Consider the following 18603-nt stretch of genomic DNA (forward strand, 5'->3'; position numbering starts at 1 on the left):
GCTTTGTAGCCTCTCCTTGTCCAATCAGTGCCCCAGAGATACCCTGGAAGTGGCTCAGAATGGGGCTCCTGTCAAGCTGAGGGGCAAAGTGGGTCTGAGTGGAGCCCCGAGTGTGCGCGTCCTCTAAGGGCCAGCCAAAAGTGGGGCCGTCTAGGCTTCCTGGGCTCCGAGGGCATCTCAGGGCCACTCTCCTCAGGAGCACAGTCAGAATTTCAAAGCTGGAAGTCACTGTGGACTTCCTCTCAGCCAGCCACCCTACCTTCCAGTGGAAGACACAGGCCCACGGAGGGAAGGTGGCCTGCTAGGGCCCCATGTTGCTGGGTGGCAGGGCCAGCACCTGACCCCAGGCTCCCTGTGGCCGGAGCTCATTCCCCGGCCGCTTCGCAGGTGTCCATCCCCCGGGTGAGAGCATGGGCGAGTGACCCATGTCTCCGTGGCCTTCCTGCCTCTCCTTTAAGCCTGCCCTGCCGCTGGCATCCTGACCTCAGGTCCCCTGCACGCCCTCGCTCTCACTCTGCTCTCACCAGGTGCTCACTGATGCAGACATGAAGAGAGCGCTCTTTCCACTGTCATAGGGTGCTCAGAAAGCTAGCAAGTCTGAACTCATAATTTGTCTCAAATGGCAGGACCTCGGACATAGTGACGTGCCATGGAGGGGGCTAAAAATTATATCCTATAAGTTCACTACTTTTGTGTTTCCTTTCCATGTCAGTTCTACAAAGAATTCGAGGTAACCATAACAAAATTTTATAAATATTTATAAAAGAATGACAAACTATAAATAAATACAAGAAAACTAAATAAGAACAACAAATCAGAACAAAGGAAAATGTAAATAAGGCAGGAAGTCAGGATTGGTGGGATGGAAAGAACACCAGTATAACGGCTTACAGTATTTCTATAATTCAGCTATACACATATATCTGAGCTTCCTGGCAGCCAAGGAGAAAAAAGAGAGAGCAAGAGAGAGAGAGAGATGTTCCATTATAGAGTCTTATAGCCAGAGAGGAAGAAATATCTAAGTTCCTTACAGGAAGAAAAGAGTTGCTTGAAAAGAACTTTTTCATGTGGTACTTCAGACAGGAGCAGCGAATGATACATGAGATCACCTATATCTTCAGATGACATCCCTTCAGCAAATGCAGTGGTGGATTTTTGTCAATGGAAGGCAACAACTCAGAAAAGGTTATTCTTTGAGCAGTTAAAGGCTTCCTTTGACTTAGGCAGAGAAGGCACCCCCCCCAAAGCAGTGTGAATGTGAGGAAGGCAGGAGACTCTCATTTCATCATATTACCATCAACAAGGTGACCATGTAAGATATCATCCAAATTGCGGCACTTTTGAGAGTGAGAGAGGCACTACCGATAATTACAGAGGAGCAACAGGAAGAAACCAGGGCTGTCCCAGGCAAATTGGGACAAGTGGCTTCCCTTACAACCAATATACACCTTGTGACCCAAACCTGGCACAGGTGCTGTCTCTGGGTGTCTGGCATAAACTTTTGATTTTCGCTATGAGGACTGAAATTACACCATGGTCTCCTAATGGATTCTTAGAGATTGGTTGTCTAGTCCAGTCCTCTCACTTGATGAATGAGGAGACTGAGGCCTAGAAGGATGATATGATTTCCCTAAAATTACACAGTGATGGTGGCAGAGCTAGACTGTTCTGTGCCTCCCGACCCCTGGTCAGGGCTCACCCCCACCGCGATGGATCAATGCCCTCTGTGACTTCTGTGGCAGAGTGGGCATTGCAGGCCATGCTCCCTGCCCTGTGGACACCCTGGCTTGGCCCAGGGACATGGCTATACCTCCAGGGAGGGGCATCAGTGGGTGTCTAGAGGCTTAACAGCAAAGGCGGCCTTTCAACTAATGTCCTGACCTCTCTGTGGCTGCCGGCCAGGAGAAAGGGGAAGCCTGGCTAAGGCTGGGGAGTCCATCCTGGTGGCACTACCCCAGGCCTCACTTATCCAAGCTGAGGTGGGCAGAAGTGAGAGTCACTGAAAAGTCACACAAGGCAGACGCCACCTGCAGTGGAGACAGAGACTTGTTCCCCAGCTGGTCTGGGCCTCCTGGGCTGGGCTGCATCTGTGGGCAGAGGCCCTGTGGTAATAAAGCATGGACTAAGGGCTGACTGTACTTACTATTTCCCCTGACCCTGTCCTGCAAGGATCTCAAAGCAACACCAAAGTACTGGCTAGTGGTAAGCCGTTCTTCTTCCAACGGATGGATGGGACCCTGCGGCATGATGGGGTGGTGAATTGTCAGTCTGAGTGGGGGTCAGCTGGCCAAGGAGGACTCTACATTGTCAAGTCCTGCGGTTCTCCCTTGACTGAGCCACAGGTTGCCCAGGGGCAGGTGGGGAAGCCCCCAGCGGCTGGGGTTGGGCAGCCCCCAGGCTGGGCGGGAGGGTGTCGGCTTCCTTTTGCATCACCAGGGACTCACTGGGCCAGCACCCCTTACACCTGTGAGCTGGCCGGGTGCCCATTGGGGAGGGCCCTCCTCCCTGCATCCCCTGAGGGAGAAGCAGCCAGGACACGTCAGCGCCATCGGCTGCCCGGATAATGGAGTCAGTGAGGCCTGGGGCCGGAAGCCCACCCTCCGTTCTGCACCAACAGCACCTGAGCCACGGCAGACCGTGGCTAGCCCAGGGCCACACTGCTCTCTGCTGCCCTGCTCCACACCTCACCGCAGGTCTGAGGTTCTCACTACAAGGGGCGGTGTGCGGGGGCAGCCGGGACCGTGGGTGCAGACATGGGGTTAACCTACAAGAAGAAGGCCTCCACCTTGAAGTGAATTACAATTCAGAGCAGTGTAAACACTTCTTCACTTAACTCTTTAACTCCTTCAGAAGCACCATTTCTAATCACCGTGACCAAGTGATACTAAGAAAATGGCCCTTTTCTATCTTCTGTGCTTCTGAGAGTATGTGTAAAATTTTAATATAAACGTGAAGTAACAGAGAAAAAAGCTGCTTTTCCAGAGAATTGGTGAGGGCACCTGTAAAAGTCACCAGTGACATGAGGTCAGAGGCAGAGGGTTTCCCTGACAGGGCCCAGGAGCTGGGCCAACACGGTCCCGAGCCTCAGGCCAGAGGGAAGATGGATGTCCTCTGCTGATGGTGGCAGAATGGCCATGGGTCCATGTTGTCTGCCACTGAGGCCACAGCCCTCAGAGGTCTCTGGCTTAGAAACCAGCTTAGAACCACAAGGAGAGCCTGAGCTTCAACAGCCAGTTAGTTAACATATCAGACAACTCAGCTCCTACTTCTGGAAGCTTCCAGTGGTCTAGCTGTTAGGACAGCCCAACAGGGAAGAAAGCAGTGTGCCGGGGCCGGAGCCATGAAGGCTCAGGGGAGTGAGAAGTGATGGAGGAGACAACAGGACCAAGGCAAGGTGGCCCGAAGCCCCAAAACCAAACTGGAAAGCACCTTCTATATGCAAGGCATTGGGACAACATGGCCGTAGCCCAGAGTGGACAACCCAGAGGGCTTTACCAGAGGGAGATGGGAGGTGGGCTCCATCAGGTGGACAATTCCACCAGTCTTGGCAGGAAGCCAGCTTGATTCTGCCTTGGGCTCTAGACTAGGGAGCTTGGGTCACCAGCTGAGTTGATAAGACTGAGCAAGATAGGGACAAGGGCCTGGTGCCCAGGGGTGTATTAGGTCAATCTGACCCCGGACTAGTGAGGCTTGATAAAGTTCTTTGCTTCTAATTTAGTTTCACACACGTGCATGCATGGACCCCAATATGCTAAAATCTGGTCAAAATTTTTCTGATAGTAATAAAACATACTGATCTTAAAAACACCAGGAGAGTAAGCCTTCTTCCTCACTTCAAAAGCTGAAACCCAGCACAGAAGGCCCCAGGCTGGACAGGAGGCAAGCAATAAGTATTTTCATTTAACAACCCAACAGCCAACCAGTGCCCCTTCTAAGAATCTTTGAGTGTGACACTGTGTGTGTGTGTGTGTGTGTGTGTGTGTGTGTGTATGTGCAAGATGGGGCAGAATTCTTCACCTGCAAAGAAAAGTAAAATTGGCTGTGGGCTCAGATGGTGGTGAGAGGCTAGAGGTGAGGATGTGGGTCTGGAGACTAATGGGGAGAGGTCATGAGAGAGCCACAGAAGGAAGTCTGGACAAAGAGAGCAGCCAAGGCCAAGCGTGGGGCTCTGGCTGGGAACAGCGAATGAGGCCGAGACCGAAAATGTCTCCCACGAGCTGCTCCCCCTTCTTTTAGCAATAGAAGCCCCTGAGCTTCAGCAGGCTCTATGGTCACCCAGCTAGACTGTATTTACCAGCCTCCTTTGCAGCTAGTTCTGGCCAACATAATGAATGCAGGTTGCAGGTCAGAGCCCGAAAGAAAAGCGCCTGCCCAGCACATCCGCATGTCTCAGGAAGGAACCCGGAGGCAATGGTGGTGGTGAGCCAACTCTGACCACATGACCCCAGAGATGGTAGGACGAGAAGACTGGACGGCGGTATAAAGCAAAGCCACCTGCTCCCAAGAGAGAAATACACCTTCTACCCTGTCTTCAGCCACAGCTACTTGGTCCCTTTGGAGAGTCAAACACACTAAGTCACACAGGCAATTGTGTGCAATGTCGACCCCAGGGAGTCTAAAAAGAGCTTGACAGAGCCCAGGCCTGGCGATCCTGGGGTACAGGGGGAGGCAGCAACACAGACTGGGGTTTAGGCCCGAAGGACAAGATGAGCACCTGCCATGTGGCAAGTGCCCCGTCACCAATCCCACACTCGCAGCAACACAGCACAGCGATTCCCAAGACAGCTTCGGGACTCAAGACAGCTTGTGTTTGAATTCCGGCTCCTCCACCTCCTAACTGGAAATTCTTGGAAACTCACCAAGCCCCAGTCTCTGAACCTGTAAAATGGGGACAATGAAAGTACCACGTGTGGTTTAAACTGAGTGAATTCATATAAAGTGCTTAGCATGGTACCTGGCATATAGTAAGCATTCAAGAAATAATGGCCATCATTGTGATTGGGGAAAGTCTTTCTGTTTGAGGGGCTGCCATGGCCTTGTAGAAACAGCCCTGGCCTGGATTCCAATCCTGGCTCTGCTGCTTTTAGGCTGCAGATGGTTGTGAGTACTGAACGTGGTTATCACGTGTGGAAAGTACCCGGAACACAGCAGGTGCTCAAGAAATGAGAGCAGACGTTGAATCTGGAAGTCAAAGCAGGGCCTCCCAAGAAGGTAGCAGGAGGCCGAACCACCCAGCTCTTGGTATAGGTTTTCTTAATTCCCCCAGACAAGGGCTGCACTGGTTCCCAAACTGGGCAGAGCCACGTAGTCCCAGCAGTGGGGACAGGATCAGCTGGTGACAGGTCTGATGGATCTGCCTTTCTAGGACACTTTTCAGATTGCATGCTTCATACCAACCCAGGGCTCAAGCTAGAACTAAAGACACTCATGAATTAACACCATTGCAATCTCGGCACTTGGCTCTCCCAGGTCAGCTGGTCCTGCCCCCTGCCTCCACGGAAGCCACACTAGATGGTTCTCCTACTGAGGCTGGAGATTTTGGAGCCTCACTGTGCTTCTTGGTTGCTGGGTTCCTGTGAAATAATGACAGGTCAGTGAGGCCCACGGCAGAGCTTCCCCTGACAGGGTCCTGAACTCTGGCCTCCATCAGGGCTGAAGGGATGAGATGCACAGGCACAACCCTGTCCTCAAACTCACAGCACTTTGTACCCATCACCCTCACTCGCTTCTGGGCGAAACTGAGGCCAGAGGCGTGACCTGCCCAGCTAGGAGGGGTTCAAACCAAACTGAAGAAAATCCTGAGTCCTTCGACGCTCTGTTTGCGGCCATTTCTCATGAATGGCACTGCTTGACTCTGACTCAGCCCCTCTGGGAGCTCCCGGGTGACAGACCCAGGCTACAGGGAGGATGGTGAGTAGGGCACCTCATGAGAGCAAGGGGGCCCGAGCACCTGGGCTCCTCATCCAGACCGTGCTGCCTCTCAGGACCCTCCCACCTTTCTCAGGGCCTGGGAGTTTCCTCCAGCAAGGGCAAAGCAAGAGTCTGGAGTCACTTGGGTTGCCCTGGGGCCCAATCCCCTATAGCAGGAAACCCTTAACACGGCTCTGCTGTGTGACCCTTGGCAAGGCACTTCCCTCCCTGGGCCTGGGTTTTCCCTTCTGTAACATGAGGAGGCTGGGCTAAATGACCTCGAGGGTCACTTCCATTATGACAATTCTGGAGTTAGGGTTCTAAGGCCAGGTGGAAGTGTGGCCAACTGTGAGAAATGCTGGCCAAGTTTCCTAGTTCGCTCAGGCTGGCTGTAATATTGACCTAGAGCCAGGAAAGAATTCTACAGGGCAAATGAAACCTCAAACCCCCATCAGACCTTGGTCAGGGTGAGTGTGTAGCCAGGGATACGTGCTGATCTTTGTAGAAGGCAACCCCCCCAGTGGGACTGGTGGAGAGGGGGACTGGCAAGGTCAGGCCTGCCCAGCCCCCACCAACAGTCCTGTTGGCTACTCTGGGGGAGGGCTGGGGAAGGTACCATGCCATTTGCAGCCATGGTTGCTGACACCCACCCACACGGCAGAGGTCAGCCGAAGTCATGCCTGTCCCTCAGCCAGATGCTGGACTCACCTGTAGGATTCAGACTGCACTCAAGTCAGGGTCTCCCACAGCCGCTGACCTCTAGCAACCAGGGGCTTCAAGGCAGAGCAAACGGCCCCTGCTTGGGGATCAGCGTGCATCCCTGCTCTCCAGAGCTGCCACTTGTTGCCCAGGCCTCCTGGACACTGGCCCCCACTGTCCAGACGCTGGCCTGGTCCTGACCTGCTGACCCCCACCCCGACTTTAACCCCTCGCCCCAACCACGCCATCATCTCCAAGTCTGGCTGGTTCTGCTTCCTACATCTCTCTGTGCTCATCCATGGGCTTCGGTCCACACCAGTAGTTTGGTCCAGACCAGAAGTTCCAAAGACTGGCTACAGTACAGAAATGCTAGGGAGCTGTTTCCTTCTTTAAAATTAAAAAAAAAAAAAATTAAGACATACTTGAAGATGTTTAAACCCTTGTATAATTGTACTGTCTGCTGCATCCCACTGTCCCCACATCTCTGCCTCAGAGCAGCTGAGGTAATTTAATATGTTCTTCTTGACGCCCTAAGGCATTTATATAAAGATGTGTGTGTGTATACCGGATTTTTTATATAAATGAGGAAAACGTATCACACATCCTAATCTGTGACTTGCTTTTTTTAAAACCTATGCATGTATATCTAGGTTCACCTCACTCTTTCTGGGGGCAGCAGAGTATTCCATTTGCGGCTGTACTCAAATCCAGCCAGTCCTTTATTGATGAATATGAAGGTTGTTTCCAGCTTCTTGTATTCCAAGAAATGCTACAAAGAACATCCTCTGCATAATTATGTGAGTATATTTCCAGGATAACTTCCTAGAAGGGGAAATATCTGGCCAAAGGGAATGTACATTGAAGCTTTTGATGGGTACTGACAAATAGATCTCCAAAAAGCACAAATTTAAACTCCCACCAATTGTGTGTGAGGATCGTTTCTCTAAGCTCCTTCCTAGCCGGTACATAACGAATCTCTTTAATATTTACTAATATGAAAGGCAAAATGGCTGTATTAGTTTCCTATTGCTGCTGTAACAAATTACCACAAACTCAGTGGTTTAAAACAACACAATTTGTTACTTACAGTTCTAGAGGCCAGAAGTCTGAAATGGGTCTCACTGAGCTAACATTAAGATAGGAATATTTTTCTTTCTGGAGGCTCTAGGGGAGAATCCATTTTCTTGCCTTTTCCAACTTCTAGAGGCTGCCTGCACTCCTTGGCTCACGGCTCCTTCCATCTTCAAAGCCAGCAATGGCCAGCTGCATCTTTCTCACACTGAATCACTCCAACACTGATGCCCTGCCACCCTCTCTCGCTTCTAAGGACTCTTGTGATTATGTTGGGCCCACCTGGATAATCCAGGATCATCTCTCCACCTCCAGATCCTTAATTTAATCTGCACAGGTCACTTGGCCATGAAAGGTGACATGTTCACAGGTTCCAGGGATTAGGATGTGGACATCTTGGGGGATCATGATTCTGCCCACCACAATGGTATCTTATTTTTTTAAATTTGTATTTCTTGATCTCTAGTGAGTCTTAGAACTTTGCATAAGCTTATTAACCAATTATTTCATTCAGGGAATTATTTTTCACATCCTTTATTTATGTTTCTAATGAATTATACTTTTCTTATTGGTTTAAATAAACTCTGATATTGGGGATATTAATCCTTCAAATACGACCTGCAAATATTTCTCCCTATTTATCATTATTAGTCTTTACCTTTGCTGAACAGAAACACTTAGTCTCTATGTGGTCAAACGCATCATCAGTCTTTCCCATTACAACTTTGAGGTTTCATGTCCAAGATTTGTTTTTTAAGAATGTCACCAAATTTCCTTCTAGTTCCTTTATGATTTTTTTTCCTTCCCTCCCTCTGTCCCTCTATTCCTCACTCCCTCCATCCTTCCCTTCCTCCCTCTCCATTGCCATCTTGGCTCCCTCTGGCATTTATTTTTGTGTCAGGAGTGAGGTAGAGAGAAAAGCTTAATTTCTTTCCAATATAGCCAGCCAGTCGTCCTAACTCCATTATTGAATAGTCCACCCCCAGCCCACCGAAATGTCCTGGGGCGTCTTCTAAAAGCACAGATTCTAGCCCTATTCCAGATCCACTGAAACAGAATCTCTGAGAAAAGTGCCCCAAATCTATATTTTCACAAACTTCTCCACGTAAATCTGACATACACTTGTCTTTTCTACAGCCTGGCATTTGGGGAAACTGCTCAAACTCCTCTAACTGCCTCCTGTAACTAATCACCCTGCCTCCAGGTTGCCAACCTTCCTCGACCCCACCCCACCACTCACGTGGGAAGTGAGATCTCTTCAACTGCCAGCTTTACCAGGCCTCTCGCTTTGTCATGAACTCTCACTAACTCCCCTCTGCAGGGAGATTCAGCCACTGGCATCTCAGCCCCATCATAATCAGGCCCCAGCTGGCCCTCCCAGCCCTGCTCTGCACCCTGCACTTTCACTGTGCATCAACTTGAGTCAACAGGCTCTTGACCTCTCTGCATTGACACAGTGCTGTCCCCAGGGGAACAGGGGACAAAAGAGTCTGGAGGCTGTTTCCTCAGAGGAGTCAGGGAATACTGCCCAGAAGATGTGGCTGAGCTGAGCCTTGAAAGACAGGATAAATGTTGATGATGTGGCTGGCCCCGTGGCCTAGTGGTTAAGTTCGGCGCACTCTGCTTCGGCGGCCCGGGTTCGCAGGTTCAGATCCCGGGCATGGACCTACACCACTCATCAGCCATGCTGTGGTGGCATCCCACATATAAAGTAGAGGAAGACTGGCACAGATGTTAGCTCAGGGCTCATCGTCCTCAAGCAAAAAAAGAGGAAGACTGGCAACAGATGTTAGCTCAGGGCTAATCTTCCTCAGCAAAAAAAAAAAAAAAAAGTTGATGATTGTTAGATCTGGAAGAAAGGGATTCTAGTCTAGATGTGAGGTACAACATATGCAGAGCACAGGAGGCTGGAACACAACCACAGAGAATGTTAAGTTTGCCGCCTCTCCCCCAGCCAGGGCTTTGGGACTCCCAAGCCCAGAGTTTCTGGGCAGGGGTCCCACACTGCGCTGGGCTGGGTTCAGGGAATGGGCAGGAGTTTCCACACATTCCCTCCTAGGCTCTAGAATGACAAGAAAAAGCCTCAAACTGTGACAGCTCAGTTGTCCAAATAGATCTTCTAACAGAGCTGGGGTCAGTACTGACCCTCAGAAAGCAGGTGGGAGTCCCAATCCATCCCACAGGGTGTCCACGGGCATGTTCCTGGGCTGGACCAGGCTTCGGGGGTGACCAGCCCCTCATGGCCTCCAGCCTGGATTCACTATGGAAAACAGGACTACCTGCGGTGTGAAGGATGCCCATGTTGGGAAGAAGTTTTCCACTAATCCAACAGGTCAAATAGTGCTGCTTCCCTGAGAAGCCTGAGGTCTGCCTTGGCTCAGGCCTGTGGCTTAACCAGTTCCTCAGCATCTTCCTGGCACACCTGTCTCCCCCTGGACCAGGCAGAGACTAGGCCTTATTCATCTTTGTATTTCCAGTGCCCGGCACTGGACCCAGCACTGAGTAAAATATAGAAAATACTTTAAGAATACTTAAATACCACCATGTGCCCAAACTATACTAAACATTACCATATTGATCCTCACACATGTCCCCTTTTTACAGATGAGAAGACTGAGGCTCAAAGAGGTGAAGCTAATGACTTCAGATGATACAAGAAAAGGCAGAGGTGGGATCTGAACCCCGAGTTCAGGCCACTGCCTGGAAAACCCCCAAGAGTGCTGACCTTGGTCAGAGGGGCCCAGATGGATTCTGCCTTCCTTCCCAGCACCCCAGCTCCTCCAGGAAGTCTTCCTGGTTGACTACAGCCATCTCCACTTGTACCCAAGTCTCCTCTCCCATGCAAATCACCCTGCAGGACTCTGTTAACCTCAGGGCTGAGTTTCCTGATAAAGGCTTTTTCCCCAACAATGAGTGGGGGATTATTCAGTGTCTGGGAGGCTCCCAAATGGCTCCCTTGGATGATTGTGGTCTCTGCATTCCTACTTTTCCTTCTTTTCCTCCCTCCCAACCCCAAGACCCCAGCAGGGCTTGGAATGTCTACACACTGGTTGAAAAGCAAATTCTATTCATAGCAAAGAGAAACCTAGGCAATCCTGGTGAGTCACAGCTGGCTGGTGTTTGTCTTGCTGTCAGCCCAGGGACCAAGGTGGAACTGACGTCACTGGGGAGGATGAAGTCTCCAGCAACATCCCCGAGGAAAGCAGGAACACGTGTCATAGTCCAGACCAAGCAATCACGCAGCCAGAACTCCACTCCGCCAGACCAGCGGAAGCCCAGACTCAGCCCCGATCATGTGTGGTTGTGATAACTCAAGTGAAGATGGTCCTGCCCAATGCCCTGTGTCCAGACCACAACTGAACTCAGTATGTGTCAGGGCTGTTCTCAGTGCTTTACACAATCACGCTATCAGGTAGGGACTATTACCATCCTCATTCTACAGCTGAGGAAACTGAGCCACAAAATCACAAAGCTGGTAATGGTAGACCTGGAACCTGGACCTGGGCCATTAGGTGACCCCTGCACTGGAGACCCTCAAGGCAGCTGGGACCACACCAGCCTCACCGACAGGACTCAGATTTTAATCACAGTCCTAACACTTTGAGTAACCAAACACTGTTCCTAGCAGCCTTCCTTCCCATCACATGGGCTGGCCTTGTTAACAGCTTTTTTTCCCCCCTTTCACCTAGAAAAGTATTGCAGTGTTTAAATCTTGTTTCCATTGAGACTGAAAATGAACTGAGATCAGGGACTGTAGTCTCGACTCAACAAGTGCCTGGTGAAACCCAGACGCTTGTAGTGTATTAATCTACTAAGTTATCTATTGTATAAATCTAGTTACGTATCTATCCAACTATCTATTTTGTCATTTATTTATATTCGCCTTGTTGTTCTAGCAAAGATGAAAAGAGGCTTCTGGACACTGTGAGAACTTGGTGAGCATCTGAACTCAACTCAACCTGCTTATCTTAAATGTCCAGGAAGTACTTGTGGATGAAAGAACTTAAGGAAGAATAAAGCCTGAAATGAGAGTCGGCCAGGGTCGGCGGACTTGTCTTCTGGCCATGTGAATTCTGCCAGTCTCTCATCAACACCGCCTAAGAAAGACCTGCACTCCACGTTTGTGGCAGTGGCTTGCGCTCTCATCAGTTTCCAGCAGGTCTTTATCTGTTCCTTTGTTGACATTTTGTTTCTACACAAATGCCTATGGTATAAAAGGCACACCTGCCTACAAGCTGCCTACAAGTTAAGGTTCTTCAGTCTACTATGAAGGGCAACACATAGAACCGACTATAACACACACACACGCATGACAGAATAAACTATATAAGGATAAATGACCAGGGAGACTAGGTGACAGATATAATGTATTCTAAAAGTGGACAGTGACAAAAGCAGAAATTACCTGTGGTCTCCACCCTTCTTGCCCACATGACAGGAGGGATGCAACTGTGCTGGTAATGATACAGCAGTTACAGTGACTGCTTTGCAACTTATTTCTTCATTTATTCACTCAGTCTGCAAGCATTACATGAACCTTTTCAATGCCAGGCCAGTAATATGAAAACAGACATAAATTATAGACTTTACTATAAAGCTGACAGTGTGGTATCAAGGCTGTGCTATCAACACAAGGAGAGACAAAAAAAAAAAAAAATCAATGGAAACAATAGAGTAAGGAAACAGACTCCTATATATACAGTCATCTGATTTATAACTAAGGTGCTATTGCATTTGGTGGGAGAAATGACAATCTTTTCAATAAATAGTGCTGAAGCAATTGGATATCCATATGAAAAAAAATGAACCTGGCCCCTACCTCACAGCATACCATACACAAATATTAATATGAAATCGATGATTGGCCTGAATACAAAAGATTAAACAATAAAGGTTGCAGAAGAAAACACAAGAACATATCTTCATGAACTTGGGGCCACCAAAGATTTCTTACACAGTTAACAAAAAGCATAATCACATAATCATAAAGAAAGGATTGATAAATTGGTCTTGATTAAAATGAAAAGATCCTGCTCATCAGAAGATACCAATAATAGAGGAAAAAGACAAACCACAGATTGGGAGAAGATATTTGTGATATATATTTGACAAAAGAGTCATCCAGAATATAAAAAATTTCTAAAAATAAATTTTAAAAAAGCAGACAACTCAATTACCTTTTGGCCAAACTCCAAATGGATCAAAGACCTAAACATATGAACTAAAACTATAAAACTCTTCAAAGAAAACCTATGGGGAAAGCTTCATGATATTGGATTTAGCAATTTCTTGAATATGACACTAAAAGCACAGGCAAGCCAAGTAAAAATAGATAAACTGGATGTCATCAAAATTTAAAACTTCTGTGCACCAAAGGACAAAATCAACAGAGTAAAAAGGCAACTACAGAATGGGAGAAAATATTTGCAAATCCTATATGTGAAAAGAGGTTAATATCCAGAGTATATAAAGAACTCCTACAACTCAAGAACAAAACCCGAACAACTAGACTAAAAAATGAGCAAAGGACTTAATTTCTAGACATTTCTCCAAAGAAGATATACAAATGGCCAACAAGCACATGAAAAGCTGCTCAACATCACTAATCATTAGAGAAATGCAAATCAAAACCACAAGATACCACTTCACACGCATTAGGATGGCTATTACCAAAAACAAAAAACAGGAAATAACAAGCGTTTGTGAAGATGTGGAGAAATGGGAATCATTGTATACTACTGGAGGGAATGCAAAATGGTGTAGCCTCTATGGAAAACAGTATGGTGGCTCCTCAAAAAAATTAAAAATAGAATTATCATATCATCCAGCAATTCTGCTACTGGGTATATTCTCCAAAGAATTGAAAGCAGAGTCTCAAAGAGAGATTTGCACACCCATGTTCATAGTAGCATTATTCACAACAGCCAAAAGGTGGAAGGACCCAAGAGTTCACTGACAGATGAATGGATAAACAAAATGTGGTATACCCATGCAACGGCATATTACCCAGCCTTAAAAAGGAAGGAAATTCTGACACATTCTACAACATGGATGAACCCTGAGGACATTATACTAAGTGAAATTCATGAGTCACATAAAGACAAACACTGTACAATCCCACTTACATGAGGTACCTAGAATAGTCAAATTCATCGAGACAGAAACAATAGTGGTTGCCAGGGGCTGGGGTGTGGGGAGGGAAATGGGGAGTTGTTAGTTAACGACTATAGAGTTTCAGTTTTGCAAGATGTAAAGAGTTCTGCAGATTCATTCACACTGCACAACAGTGTGAAATACTTAACGCTACTGAACTTAAAAATGGTTGAGATAGTCAATTTTATGCGTATTTTACCACAATTTTTAAAAATGCAAAAGATTTGAATATGCACTTTAAAAAGAGGTTATCTAAATGGTCAATAAGCATATGGAAAGGTGCTCGATACCATTACTCATTAGGGAAATATAAATTAAATCCACCACACATTCACCAGAATGGCTAACATGAAACAAACAACATGATACCAAATGTTTGCAAGGACGTGGAGACACTGGAACTCTTCTTGTACATTGTTGGTGCAAAGGTAAATAGATGCAACATTTGGACAACTGATTGGCAAAATCTTCAAAGACAAACACACACCTACTGTATGACCCAAAAATTCCACTCCTAAGACTATATCCTACAGAAATGCATATATATATCCGCCAAAAAACACAAACAAGAGTGTTCACAGTAGCTTTATTCATAACAGCAAAAAACAATAAACAACCCAAATGTCAACAGCAAATGGAATGGATAAATAAATTGTGATATTTTCACACAAGAATTATTACATGGTAATAAAAAAGAATAAAGTATTGCTACAGACAAAAATATAGATGGATCTCACAGATATAGTAATAAGCAAATGAATTCAGACACAATAAACTGTATACTGTATGGTTCCATTTAATTGACGTTTAAGAACAGGTAAAACTAATTTTATGGTATTAGAAATCAGAATAGTGTTTAGCTCTGGTGGGACAGGTGGATATTGAGTAGGAAGGGGCAGGCAGGAGCCTTCTGGGGTGATAGAAATGTTCTACAATTTGATCTGGTTACGTGTATATTTCATGGGTGTATGTATGTAAAGACTATTTGAGTAGTACACTTATGTGTACATAATTGTATTTGTGTTATGCCTCAATTTAAAAAAAGACATGGACTTTGCATTCGAAAAATTACAAAGCCTATAAGGAGAAAGACACAAACAGAAAAAGGTAATAAGGTAACAAGGTATGGTAGGTGCTATGATGGAAACAGGTTCCCAGTATAGATCGGGGTGGGGAGGGAGGGCTCACGAGGGTAGGCTTTAGAGAAGGCACACTGGGCTGTGAGGGACACACCAAGCAGAATAGGGGATCAGTATGGGCAAAGGCAGAATGGTGCTGGGGGAAACCCTGAGTGTGTGAGGAGGTGGGTAGCGCAGTGTGGTTAGAGGTCGGGCGTGCAGAGCACAGTGGGTGGAGGGGAGGCTGCGGACAGGAATCAAATCAGGCTTCAGATTTGTTTATTTAAATAAGATCCCCATAAACATTTGTTGAGTAAATGAATAAGCCTTCCCATAGTCATGACACATCTAGAGTCGAAGGACAGGGTGTTTGCATGGGAGCAAGTACTGACGAAATAAGGTCTTGGAGTCCATTTCTTCTAAAACTGCTGATTTTCCCAAAGTCTGATGTCTTCCAGGCCCCAGAATTTGAAACCTTCTTCACTCGGTTACAGTACTGACTCGCTGCTATGAAAGCTGGTGAATTTTTTGTATTTGCCCTCTCCTCCAACTTCCTTCTGCTCCATTTCACCATTTTTTTTTCAAGACATAGTTTGTTTTGTTTTTTTGAGGAAGATTGGCCCTGAGCTAACATCTGTTGCCAATCTTCCGCCTTTTTTCCCTTTTTTCTCCAAAGCCCCAGTAGATGGTTGTATGTCATAGTTGTACACCCTTCTAGTTGCTCTATGTGGGACGCCACCTCAGCACGGCCGGACAAGTGGTGCGTAGGTCTGCGCCCGGGATCCGAACTGGCGAACCCCAGGCCGCCGAAGCGGAGCACGCGCACTTAACCGCTACACCACTGGGCTGGCCCCTGACCATTTCTGATAGTTATATATTTTTGGTTGTTCTGGCAGTTGCCTTTAACATCTTCAAATAATATACTTAAATTGCTGTGCCCTGGTCTGTTCACTTCCTCCTTATGAACGAACAGTGAAGAAATGTGTGCACATTGCTGTCTTCCCGCCCCCTTTCCTCCGTCTACCACCGAATATTTGTTCATCATATATTATTACCCTTAAACAGTCAAGTTTCATAACATTTACATTCTCTTCTGTCTTATAATTAAGTCTAGTCTATAGGTTAATTCCAAAAATTGAAGGTAATAAACAATATGATCGTGACGATACCATTTTCTGGGGAACCTCTTAGTATAAATGGACCCAAGAGAAAGAGACACAATCAATCAGAGAAAAGAACCAATCAGTCTTCCTACAGAATATTTATGGCTTCCTTCACTTCTTGAATCCCATGTCATCATCTTTTTGGATTCCTTTTTTGATTCACAGAAATAAATCTAGGAGGGTTTTTTTTTTTCCCTCCAGAAAATAGAGATGACTGAGTGACAAACTTTCTGAACTTCTACACATAAACAAGTCTTTATTTTGCTTTTGAAGTTTGAGGAAATAGAATTCTTAGTTCAAAATCATCATCCTCTAGAATTTTGAAAGCACTGCTCCACTATCCTTGAGCATCTTGTTGTTACTAATGAGAAATTCTGATTAAGTTTTGATTCTTCTGGAAGCCTTTTGGCTTTTATCCTTGATTTTCTGAAATTTCAACAAGATGGATCTATATGTTCCTTTTCACTAATTCCTGTCCAGAATTCAGTGTGCTCTTTCAATTTTAAAATCTGTTCATGTTTCTTTAACCCAGGGAAAATTTCTTGTTACATCTGTGACTATTTCTACCCCTCCCTCTGCCTCTGCCATTGTCTGTCTCTCTGCTTCTAGATCTCCCATCTAGTGGACACTGAGCCTCCTGGGTCGATCCTCCCTAGGTCTAAATTTTTTCTCCTTGATGTTTTGCTCTACATTCTGGGATAGTTTCTTAGTTTTATCTTCTAGATCACCAATCTGGTCTTCTTCCATATCCACTGTGTCATTCAGTTCATCCACTGAATTTTTTTTCAGGAGTCATATTTTTAATTTTCAATAATTATTTCCTTTTTTCTGATTGCTCCATCTTTGTAGCAACTGGTTCCTTTACATTAAATGAAATAATCTCTCAATTACTGCTGATGTTAATTGTAGGGCCGTAGCCTACATGCCCTATTACAACCATGTATCCTCCTGACCCTCTTCTGGGCAGGACACCAACCCTCTGGGATTTGTGATGATGCAGGGCCTGGCCAATCCGGATCTTAACTTATCTCACTCAAAGAACATCACATCTTGAAGAAACACAGAGCCCTTCCACATGATCTGCTGCTCCTGGGAATGCTGGGCGTACTAAGGACAGTCCCTCTTGGCAAGCACATGGTCTTTAGTCCCCTCCCTATATAAGAAACCCCCTCTCTGCCTGTGGTAACAGGTGCACAACTCCGTACAGCCAGCCACTCCTGGACACTGCCTGTAAGTAAGACCCAATAAACCCTTATGTCTTGTATGCCGTCTCTGGGTCTTTTCTTCGGTCTCTCTCCAACCTGTCTCGCCCTGCTTGCACAAATGGGCACACGGCCAGACACTAATGATAACTTATTTTAGAGTTCTCTTATATTTGAACTATCTGTTTCCTTTGGAGTGAGCGCTTCTTTTTTCTTTTTTCCATTTTCAGCCTTTTCTTCTTGCTATTGGTTTCTTCTAATGCTTGGTGATCCTGGTTGTCCATACATATTTGTGAGTGAAGGAGCCTATTGTTAAGCTATTACATGTGTTAGGATACAAGTTCTAGCTCCTGTAACAAGGACCCAACTGTAAGGGTGCCTAGATAAGACAGAAGTCTATTTCTGTCTTGTGTAACAGTCTGTGTGGAAGTGGCTGTGGGGTATTTTTGATCTTGCTCTTCTGTCATCCACAGCATTTGCCTTCTATCTCCCTCCATCATGTCCACATCCTAGTCAGTGGGAAAGAGAAAGCAGGGGCAAGACCGGGAGTTGTACATATGATTTTGGTTCACCCCAGCCACAGGGCCACAGGGTTGCCAGAAAGCCTAGGCAATGTAGTCTTTAGCTGGGTGGCCATGTGCCCTGCTAAAATTTCCATCACTACAGAAGAAGAGAAAAAGGATATTGGTGAGACAATGAACTGGATAGGGCTTCTTGTGAGGTCTGTGGTCTATTTTTCTGACAGGTTTGCCCTTGAACGTGATGGTGGAATCACGAGTCCATATGGGTCAGTTCTATGCAAGAGGTGACACATCACGATGGCCGTCTCTCTGTAAGCACTGTGAGGAGGAAGCCAGCCAGGGGAGTCCCGCACTTGACAAAACAGGGCTTTGCTCCGTGGAGGGCACAGTGGTGTACTTCACCCCGACACAGAACCGCCACACTTCCCTGCCTGCCCCCGGCTCCCACACTGAGTCGGCTGGGGAGGTCTGGAACTCCCTCAGCGTGGCTGCTCTCTCAGACCCTGGCCCTGTTACTTTCCTTAGAGAGCATTTCTTGGGCTTCGGCCTGCCACTGGCTGCCTGCCTCTACATGCAGAAAGTGAGAGGGTTAAACTATACTTGTTCTTCTGAAAAGTTCTTTAAGGGACTCTGTCACCCTGGCAGCCCATTCCTGCTCTTTGTTTTGTTGGCTCTTGGCTTGAACTATGCTTGGCTTTTCTGGGATAAAAATCACTCAGGCCTCTGGGGTCTTGGCTGCAGTGTCTTCTGCTCTGATTCCTCTGTT

At 46.7% G+C, this 18603-nt stretch overlaps 1 protein-coding gene across 1 annotated transcript in view; it reads right to left on the reverse strand.

The window, feature by feature from the left end:
• HIVEP3 (HIVEP zinc finger 3) overlaps positions 1-18603 on the reverse strand; it is a 503450-nt gene that overhangs the window by 70401 nt on the left and 414446 nt on the right. The gene's annotated exons all lie outside the window — the stretch shown is intronic.

Source organism: Diceros bicornis, chromosome 13 (assembly GCF_020826845.1).
Source record: "Diceros bicornis minor isolate mBicDic1 chromosome 13, mDicBic1.mat.cur, whole genome shotgun sequence".
NCBI classification, from domain to species: Eukaryota; Metazoa; Chordata; class Mammalia; order Perissodactyla; family Rhinocerotidae; genus Diceros; species Diceros bicornis.